Raw genomic sequence first — 11,505 nt, 5'->3', positions numbered from 1 at the left:
ACTGTTCTTCCAAACATTATCAAGCTGTGGGGCATTCCCATGAGCATTTTCAGTGATCTCGATGGCGAGATTCACTGGGACCTTTTAGACCGAGTTATTCAAGTTATTGGGGTTGAGCTTAAACATCTCTTTGAGCTACCATCCCCAAACGGATGGACAAACTGAAGGGTTTAATAGCATGTTCAAAGAGTTCTTACATCACTTCATCGACGCGCGACAGAAGAATTGGGTATAGATGCTCGACGTTGCTCAATTTAGTTTCAATTTCCAGCAGAGCTCGACGATAGGAAAAAGCCCCCTTTTTGATAGTATGTGGCAAACAGCCACTCATGCCCCATATCTGACCACCTTTATGTCTGGAGAAGCCCTCAAGCATATAAATTCACCAAAGAGTGGAAGCAAACCTTTGAAGTGACACGTATTGTAAATTGTCATAAGGTCCTATTCTTTAGGACTGATTAGTTCTATTCTTTGGGACTTTAAGTTCTTTTCTGCGGATATTTTTAGGTTCAACCATGATTGTAAAGGCTATATAATGCTATGCTTAGAATGAATAAAATAGCACTTGAAATCCAATTATTTATGTTCTCTGCTCTAACAATCTGCTGCTGAACGTATCAAGTTTTGTATCACATTGTATTTCTTGAGTGACATATTGGTGAGAGTCTTTGTAGTGTGATAGTGAGGAACTTCTTCTCTCCAAACCACGTAAATATCTTGGTGTCTCTTTGTGTAATTCTGTTCATTGGTGTTGTGAGTACATTTGTTCCGCTTTCGGCGCACAATAAGTGGTATCAGAGCCTTATTGTGGTATTTGGGGTATTATGAAAGTTTTGGCCTCATCGACCACTAGACGTGCTCACAATCGTGCTTATTTTCTTGAAAATCAATTTTCAAGAATTGTGTTTTTTAGTTAGATCCAGATTAATTATTGCAAATGGCAGAATCATCTGGAATTAAATCACGGCGTGGATTGAGATTGTTGAGTTCCAATCTCGAAGTAGAGAAATTTGATGGAACCAATAATTTTGGTGTTTGGCGATGCGAGATTAGCGATTTGCTGGTCATGCAAGATCTTGATGCTTCTCTCCAAAAGGAGATGCCTGAAGACATGATAGACGCCGAATGGACGTAATTAAATCGACAAGCTTGTGGAATTATTTGATCCAGTCTTGGAAAGGATCAGAAATATTCATTTACGAAGGTTACCATGGCTAAAGAACTATGGGACAAGCTTGAGGCGAAATATATGAAGAAGAGTGTGGAAAATTAACTCTATTTGAAGAAGAAACTCTTCCGTTTTGACTACAAGAAATGTATGTCAATGGCTGAGCATTTGGATGATTTTAACAAAATCATCACTGATTTGTTCAATCTAGATGTTACAATTAATGACGAAGACAAGGCATTGTTGCTATTGAATTCTTTGCTGGAATCCTACGAGTTTTTAGTAACCACCCTACTACATGGACTCACTGATCTTGTTTTTGAAGATGTCTTAAATGCCTTAATGAATAATGAGGTGCAAAAGAAAGAAAATGAGGCATATCAAGACTCTAGCACAAATGTTCTCACTGCTCGTGGAAGAACTTCTACTTGGAAAAAGAGCGAACGTGGAAAGTCCCGATCAAAGTCGAGAGGTAGATCTGATAATTGGAGAAAACTTGATAAAAATGAGTGTGCATATTGTCGACAGAAAGGCCATTGGAAGAAAGATTGCTCGATCTTAGAAGAGAAGGGGTCAAAGTCTAATGTGGTTAGAGATGACGACACTGATACAAATAATGCCTTGACAATCTCTTTATCAATCAGCCAAACCAGTGAATGGATTCTTGATTCTGGGTGCTCCTATCATATGTGTCCCAACAAAGAGATGTTTTTGGACTTCAAAGAGCTCAATGGTGGAGTTGTCTATATGGGCAATGATAGTACTTGCAAGATGATGGGAATCGGCTCAGTACAAATCAAGATGTTTGATGGGGTTATACGAAAACTCAATGATGTGAGGTATGTTCCTGACTTGAAGAAAAATATGATTTCCCTTGGCGTTTTGGATGCGAGTGGTTATCACATCATTTTGGAAGGAGGGAATTTGAAAATAGCTCGTGAAGCTTTGGTGGCAATTAAAGGAACTAGAAGAGATAGCATATACTACCTCAACGGAACCACAATAATTGGGCATACTACTGTGGCAAGTTCGAAAGAACAAGACATATTGAAATTATGGCACATGGGACTTGGGCATGCTAGTGAGAAGGCGCTTCAGACATTGGTGAATCAAGGAGTCATTAAGGGTGCCACAACTAGTAAAATTGATTTCTGTGAACATTGTATATTTGGTAAACAAAAAAATGTGAAGTTTGGTATAGCTATACACCAAACAAATGGCATTTTGGATTATGTTCACACTGATGTATGGGGTCCCATGAAGAATGTCTCATTGGGAGGAAAGAGGTGGTTTGTCACCTTTATTGATGACTACTCGAGGAGAGTGGATGTATCCCATGAGGCACAAAAACGAGGTTCTCCAAATCTTCCTAGAGTGGAAGAAAATGGTAGAGAATCAGACGGACAGGAAAATCAAAAGGCTGAGATCAGACAACGGTGGAGAATATACTTATGATCCATTCCTTAAAGTATGCCGAGATGAAGGGATCGTTCGACACTTCACTGTTCCTGGTAAGCCAAAACAAAATGAAGTTGCTGAGAGAATGAACCAGATTAATAGAGAAGGTTCGATGCATATTGTCTCAAGCAGGATTGAGTAAGGCATTTTAGGCTGAGGCTCTCAGTTATGCAGTTCACTTGGTGAATCGTTTACCTGTTTCTGGAAATGGTGGGAAAACTCCGCTTGAGGTATGGTCGGGTACTTCTGTTAGTGATTATGATAAATTGCATGTGTTTGGGTGTCCCGCTTATTATCATGTGATAGACTCAAAGCTGGATTCTAGAGCAAAAAAAAGCCAAGTTTATGGGCTTTAGCAAAGGCATAAAGGGCTATAGGTTATGGTGTCCAGAAAAAAGTAAGATTGTTAATAGTCGAGATGTGACATTCGATGAGTCTGGAATGTTTTTGCAGAAAATTGAAAATAATGACGAGGCATTAAAGCAGGTGGAGAAGGTGGTGGTGTTCTCTCCTGATATGGTTGCTCCTACTGAAGAACCTATTGATCAGGTAGATAATAACTCTAATGTCTTAGAATAGGAGGAGCAAAGCCTTGTAAATGAAAGAGTGGAGTAACCTGAGTCAATCGCCAGGAATAGACCATGAAGGGAAATTCGAAAACCTGCAAGGTTTGATATACGATAGCATATGCTTTCCCTTTGATTGATGAGTTCCCAACAACTACAAAGATGCTATCCAGAGCCCGGATAGATTGCACTAGCAAGAGGCTGTGAATCAAGAGATAGCATCATTGGAGATAAATCAAACTTGGGATTTGGTACAACTTTCAAAAGGTAAGAAGGAAATTGGTTGTAAATGGGTTTTTGCAAAAAAATAAGATTCTTTTGGTATACGTTATAAGGCTCGATTTGTGACTAAAGGCTATGCACTACAAGAAGGTATTGATTACAATGAAATTTTCTCACGTGTGGTAAAACATTCTTCAATTCGAATTTTGTTGGCTTTGTTGCTCAATTTAATCTTGAGCTTATACAACTCGATGTAAAAACTGCTTTTTTGCATTGAGATTTGGAATAAGAAATATATATGGCTCAACCGGTTGGTTTTCGAGTAGTTTGACAGCAACATTTTGTTGAGTTATGGAGTCTGCTCCCTGTATTTATAGCTTGGTCAATGGCTATATGGTAAAGCTATATATGGTACATAGCTATATATAGTAGATGGTTAAATCTGGTAAAGCTATATTTAGTAGACTGAACCATATATATATCCCGTCCAGTAAAGCTCTTAAATGTACTTTTCTATTCTCTGTACTCTCTTGTTGTACATGCCTGAAGTCATCAATAAAAAATCCTTTTAGCCAGAGTTCTCCTTGCAACTTCTCTCTATCCTTCTCTTTGTGTTCATCTAGATCGAGCGTGTGCGTTGTTGTGCGATCCTAACAACTGGTATCGATCCTAACAACTGGTATCAGAGCAAGGCAAAATTCACCACGATCTGTGAAGATGGAAAGTTCAAAGATTGGAATTGAGAAGTTCGATGGATCCGATTTCGGTTTCTGGAAGATGCAGATTGAAGATTATCTGTACCAGAAAGATCTTCACGAACCTCTGTTGGGGGTGAAGCCGGATACCATGACCACGGAACAGTGGAAGCTCAAGGATCGACAAGCCTTAGGGATGATCCGGTTGACGCTATCCAGAAACGTGGCGTTTAACATCATCAAGGAGAAGACAACGTCAGATCTGATGAAGGCGCTGTCAAATATGTATGAAAAACCGTCGGCTATGAACAAGGTGTATTTGATGCGTAGATTGTTCAATCTACAGATGTCTGAAGGTGGACGTGTTGCGGATCATATAAATGAATTCAATATGATCATAAGTCAACTGGGTTCGGTGGAAATTAATTTCGAAGATGAAATTAAAGCGTTGATTTTGATGTCATCCTTACCCGAGTCATGGGATACTGTTGTTGCCGCAATCAGCAGTTCCCGAGGATCTGATAAACTGAAGTTTGATGAAATTCGAGATGTAGTTCTCAGCGAAAGTATTCGCAAACGGGAAACTGGAGATTCATCAGGCAATGCTCTCAGTGTTGATCGAAGGGGAAGAAGCAAATCAAAGAGCTCAAACAAACATGGGCGTTCAAAATCAAAGAACCGGGGAAAATCTCCAAACAAACCCAACGTAACGTGTTGGAGCTGTGGGGGAAAAGGACACTTTCGGACAGATTGTACAAAGCTAAAGAAGAAGCAGAATCATAAATCTGAAGATGATGATGATTCTATATACACAACAGAAGATGCTGAGGACGTTTTAATCCTTAGTGTGGATAGCCCAGCTGAATCCTGGATTTTGGATTCAGGTGCATCGTTCCATTCGTCTCCAAGTAAGGAATTGTTTCGAAATTTCAAATCAGGAAATTTCGGGAAGGTGTATCTTGCCGACAATAAAACCTTGGAGATTGAAGGAAAGGGAGATGTCTCCATACAAACTCCAGCAGGAAATCAATGGACATTACAAGATGTCAGATACATTCCTGGTCTCAAGAAGAACCTGATCTCTATTGGTCAGTTGGATAGCACAGGCTATGCAGCAGAGTTTGGAAAGAGTTCCTGGAAGATTGTGAAGGGGGCCATGGTTGTTGCGCGTGGCACAAAATCTGGAACCTTATACACTACTGCAGAGTGTATAAACATGACTGCTGCTGCTGAGAGTGCTTCCAATTCAAGTCTATGGCACAATAGACTTGGACATATGAGCGTCAAAGGAATGAAGATGCTCACTGCGAAAGGAGCTTTAGAAGGCTTAAAATCTGTTGATATGGGTCTTTGTGAGAGCTGCGTTATGGGCAAACAGAAACGAGTTAGTTTCACAAAGGCTGCCAGAGAACCGAAGAAAGTGCGGTTGGAAATGGTCCATACAGACGTCTGGGGACCATCTCCAGTTTCATCACTTGGTGGATCAAGGTACTACGTCACCTTCATCGATGACTTCAGCAGGAAGGTATGGGTTTACTTTCTGAAACATAAGTCAGATGTGTTTACCACCTTCAAGAAGTGGAAAGCTGAAGTTGAAAATCAGACCGGCTTGAAGATCAAATGCCTGAGGTCTGACAATGGAGGAGAGTACAACAAATCAGAGTTTATAACATTTTGTGCAGCTGAGGGAATTAGATTAATAAGAACAATTCCCGGTAAGGCAAGACAAAATGGTATTGCAGAAAGGATGAACAGAACCTTGAATGAGCGAGCAAGAAGCATGAGGATTCATTCTGGATTGCCAAAGGCATTCTGGGCTGATGCTGTGAACACAGCAGCATATTTGATTAATAGAGGGCCGTCAGTACCCTTGAAGTTCAAATTGCCCGAAGAAGTATGGACAGGAAAAGAACTCAAGTACTCTCACTTGAGAACCTTTGGCTGTACTGCATATGTTCATGTTGATCCAGAGAAGAGAGATAAGCTTGATGCTAAGGCTGTGAAATGCTACTTCATAGGCTATGGCTCTGACATGTTCGGGTATAGGTTTTGGGATGAGAAAAATATGAAGATCCTAAGACACTGTGATGTGACCTTTGATGAAAATGTCATGTACAAGGACAGAGAGAAGATAAACTCTGAGACTACGAAGCAAGTGGGAGTTGAATTTGAGTGGCAAGAAAATTCACACAGTGATGGTACAACAGAAGCTCAAGAAACTCCTGATCCTATTGCTGAAGAACCAGACGTGGCTGATCCTATTGCTGAAGAACCAGACGTGGAGCAAGTTGCACCTGAACAGGTGTTGAGAAGATCATCCAGAACTACCAGAGCACCAGACAGATATTCAACCTCATTACACTATCTGTTGCTGACTGACGAAGGAGAACCAGAGTCCTTTGATGAGGCCCTACAAGTGGAAGATTCAACTAAGTGGGAGCAAGCCATGGATGATGAGATGAGCTCACTTGAAAGGAATAATACGTGGGTGCTGACTGAGTTGCCTACAGGAAAGAGAGCTCTGTTGAACAAATGGGTGTTCAAAATCAAGGTTGAACCAGATGGCAGAAGGAGGTTTAAGGCTCGGTTAGTAGTTAAAGGATATTCACAAAGAAAAGGCATTGATTATGCTGAGATCTTTTCTCCAGTTGTGAAATTAACTACTATCCGAATTCTACTGAGTATTGTTGCATCGGAGAATTTGCACCTTGAGCAAATGGATGTAAAAACGGCATTTTTACATGGAGATCTAGACGAGGAGATCTATATGCAACAACCCGAAGGATTTGCAGCTCCAAGCAAGGAGCACATGGTGTGTAAGCTCAATAAGAGCTTGTATGGACTGAAACAAGCACCGAGACAATGGTACAAGAAGTTTGACTCCTTCATGAGCAAGAGTGGTTTCCACAGAAGTGAAAAGGATCAGTGTTGCTACCTCAAGAAATACACTGATTCTTATGTGTTTCTACTCCTGTATGTGGATGATATACTAATTGCTGGATCAAGTATGAGGGAGATAAACCACCTGAAGGCAAGCTTGTCTTCAGTATTTGAGATGAAAGATTTAGGTGCAGCGAAGCAGATCCTTGGGATGAGGATTTCTCGAGATAGATCTGCTGGCACATTAAATCTATCCCAAGAGCAGTACATTGAGAAGGTGTTGTCCAAATTCAAGATGAATAACGCTAAACCCAGGACTACCCCCTTGGCAAATCATATTAAATTGTCAAAGGGGCAATCTCCCAAGACAGTTGAGGAACGTGAGCACATGGCATCAGTTCCGTACGCTTCTGCAGTTGGGAGTTTGATGTATGCTATGGTCTGCACTAGACCTGACATAACACATGCAGTGGGAGTTGTTAGCAAGTACATGGCAAATCCAGGGAAGGAACATTGGGAAGCTGTGAAGTGGCTTCTAAGATATCTGAGAGGTACATCCAATACTACACTTTGTTATGGCAATGGCAAAGTAGTTCTGCAAGGTTTTGTGGATGCTGATCTGAGTGGAGATGTAGACTCCAGCAAGAGCACATCTGGGTATATCTACACTATAGATGGAACAGCAGTGAGTTGGATGTCTAAGCTTCAGAAATGCGTTGCTCTTTCATCTACTGAAGCTGAGTACGTGGCCATAGCTGAAGCTGGAAAGGAGATGATATGGATGACAGACTATCTAGAAGAATTAGGCCGGAAGCAGTGCAAGAAGATCCTTTATACAGATAGTCAGAGTGCCATACAGTTGGTGAAAAACCCAGTCTATCATTCAAGAACAAAACACATTAGAAGACGGTACCATTTCACTCGCAGGTTAGTGGAAGAAGGCGATATGTGTTTGGAGAAGATAGAGGGTGCAAAGAATCCAGCAGACATGTTGACAAAATGTGTTGATGTTGGAAAATTAAAGCTATGCAAAGCCCTAATTGGTATGGTGTAGGATCAGTCTCCAAGTGGGAGAATTGTTGAGTTATGGAGTCTGCTCCCTGTATTTATAGCTTGGTCAATGGCTATATCCGGTAAAGCTATATATGGTACATAGCTATATATAGTAGATGGTTAAATCTGGTAAAGCTATATTTAGTAGACTGAACCATATATATATCCCGTCCAGTAAAGCTCTTAAATGTACTTTTCTATTCTCTGTACTCTCTTGTTGTACATGCCTGAAGTCATCAATAAAAAATCCTTTTAGCCAGAGTTCTCCTTGCAACTTCTCTCTATCCTTCTCTTTGTGTTCATCTAGATCGAGCGTGTGCGTTGTTGTGCGATCCTAACAACTGGTATCGATCCTAACACATTTGGTATGAAGATTGAAGAAATCTTTATATGAGCTGAAGCAATCTCCTCGCCAATGGTATAAAAAGTTTGATCATTTCATGGTAGAGCATATGTATACTCTAGTCAATTTGATCCTTGTGTGTATTATCGGTGTCTTGATGATGGATCGTTTATCTATTTGCTCTTATATGTTGATGATATGTTAATTGCTTCAAAGAGACAGGTGAAGATTGATAAGCTTAAAGATCAGCTTTCTAAAACATTTGAAATGAAAGACTTAGGCAATGCAAAGAAAATACTTGGAATGGAGATAGAGCGAGATCGGAAAAAAGGTACAGTCTGGTTGACTCATTCTCAATATCTACGCAAGGTATTGACAAGATTTAGTTTGAATAATTCAACAAAACCCGTTGGTAATCCACTTGCTCCTCATTTCAAACTTAGTGCTTCCATGTGTCCAAGTTCTGACGATGACAAAAGGTATATGGAGAATATTCCTTATACAAATGTTGTTGATGCGTTGATGTATGCTATGGTATGTACTCGACCTGATCTTTCACACGCAGTAAGTATGGTGAGTCGTTATATGCATAATCCTGGTAAAGAGCATTGGCAGGCTGTCAAATGGATTCTTAGTTGGTTACGTGGATTCTGATTATGCTGGTGATTTGGATAAGCGACAATCTATTACGGGTTATTTATTTACTATGGCTGGTGGACCTGTTTGTTGGCGTTAAACATTGCAGTCTACTGTTGCATTGTCTACCACCGAAGCAGAATATATGGCAGTAACGGAAGCTTTTAAAGAAGCTATTTGGATGCATGGTTTGATCAATGACTTGGATATTTTGTAGGAACATATAGATGTGTTTTGTGATAGCTAGAGTGCTATTTGTTTGTCAAAAAAATCAAGTCCATCATGCTCGTACTAAACATATTGATGTCCGTTTTCACTTTATTCGAGAAACTATTAGTGAATGGGACATTCGTTTATTAAAAATTGGAATGGCTGATAACCCTGCTGATAAGTTGACAAAGGTGATCGCTCGTGAAAAGTTCTGGCATTGTTTGGATTTCATCAACGTCGGAAGAAAGGAGTAGTGTGTTGACGTGGTAGCAACCAAATCAGTTATCAACTTGGAGATCTTATGATAAGGTGGAGATTGTTGTAAATTGTCATAAGGTCCTATTCTTTAGGACGAATTAGTCCTATTCTTTTGAACTTTAAGTTTCTTTCCGCTGATATTTTTAGTTCAACCATGATTGTAAAGGCTATATAATGTCATGCTTAGAATTAATAAAATAGCACTCGAAATCCAATTGTTTATGTTCTCTGCTCTAACAATCTGCTGCTGAACGTATCAAGTTTTGTGTCACATTGTATTTCTTGAGTGATATATTGGTGAGAGTTTTTGTAGTGTGATAGTGAGGAACTTCTTCTCTCCGAACCACATAAATATCTTGGTGTCTCTTTGTGTAATTCCATTCATTGGTGTTGTGAGTACATTTATTTCGCTTTCGGCGCACAACAGCACAAGCATACTTAGAGAAAGCTTCACGACGAATGAAGAAGTGGGCAAGCAAAAAACGAAGAAAATTAGAATTTCAGGATGGCGACCAAGTTTTAATCAAGTTGAGACCAGAACAGTTTAGTTTTCATGGGAATAGGGACCAACGACTAGTGGGCAAATATGAGGGACCAATCGAAGTGATAGAGAAAGTTAGGAGGACTTCATATCGTCTTCAACTACCTACATGGATGAAGATTAATCTTGTCATCCATGTAAGTAACTTGAAACTGTATCACCTAGACGATGATGACCATCAATGCAACCAAGTGATACAACCCCCAGTTACAATGAAGGACTCAAGTAAGAAGGAAGTAGAAGAGATTTTGGTCGAACGAACACATCGCATCAACAAACCAAGACAAAACATACAAGAGTTCTTAGTCAAGTGGAAAGGACTCCCAGAAGTGAAAATCAGCTGGGAATATGCCAACAACCTGAAGTCGGTCGCACCTTAGATTACAGAGTTTGAAGAAATGAGACAGTTGACAGGGACTTCAATCAATTGTGTGGGGGAGGATGTAACGGTCATGCTTGTCCAAGGCATATTGCCTATGGCCGCTTGCCCGTGATACGTCGAAGCCCTTGCCTTGTATCACTTTATCTCTTTCCTCTACAGCTTCATGATGTATAATTTCCTTCTTGCTTTTTATAAGTGCATGATGTTTTGACAGAATCATGTCTACACATGGTAGACATGAAATGCCGTATAGTGTACTAAAGAGGGTGTGACTAGTTGTCAACTCCTTCCCCTGATTTTGTATGACCGTTCGAAGAAATCACGTCTAAGCTTGCCAGACCTGAATCGCCTCAAAAGTACTATAGAGGGATGCAACTACTTGTCAAATTCTCTCTACCCAAAAAGTTATATGCTATTTAAGTCGTGGTGTTACCTTTTTTTTTTTCTTGTATGCCATATAACATCACTTTCAATCTCTTCCAATCTTGCCTTCAAACTCTCTTTCAAAATCTCTCTACCCCTATTTTCTAAACCCTTCTTCTCAAATCGGGGCCAGAGGCTTAAGCATACGTTACTCGACCGTAGGTGACGCGATCCTAAGTTGGCTTGACTCACTCAGTGCTGAGGGTGAGTGCCACACAATCGCCAAATCCGCTGCCTAGAAAAGGGCGATTGTGACACTTATTTACCTTGATTGGACTCAAATGTGATATGAACTAAGATATCAATCATGCAGTATAAACTTCAAGGAATATTTAAAGAAAATCTTGTCAAAATTATTAAAAGATGTTTCAATTCATGCCATATTGGAGAAAATTGGAGTTTCATTGTTATAAATTTTGGGTAGATCATAATTTAGAGTTATGATGTTTCACTAATGTATTTTAGGACATTTTATTTACTCTAGATTACATTTACATAATGTTTAATTATGACCATAAAGTATGAATGTTACACCTATTCGAATGCCTCTAAGAGTCTTCATTTTGAGGCTATATAAGAATGTATGTTAATTTTGTAAGATAGACTTGGAAAATATAGTAAAGAGAGCATTTGTGCTTTTCTTTAGTCAATGACTTAGTTTCTTTGCAAT

Source organism: Cucurbita pepo, chromosome LG03, assembly GCF_002806865.2.
Source record: "Cucurbita pepo subsp. pepo cultivar mu-cu-16 chromosome LG03, ASM280686v2, whole genome shotgun sequence".
Classification (NCBI taxonomy): Eukaryota; Viridiplantae; Streptophyta; class Magnoliopsida; order Cucurbitales; family Cucurbitaceae; genus Cucurbita; species Cucurbita pepo.
This window is presented reverse-complemented; position numbering follows the sequence as displayed.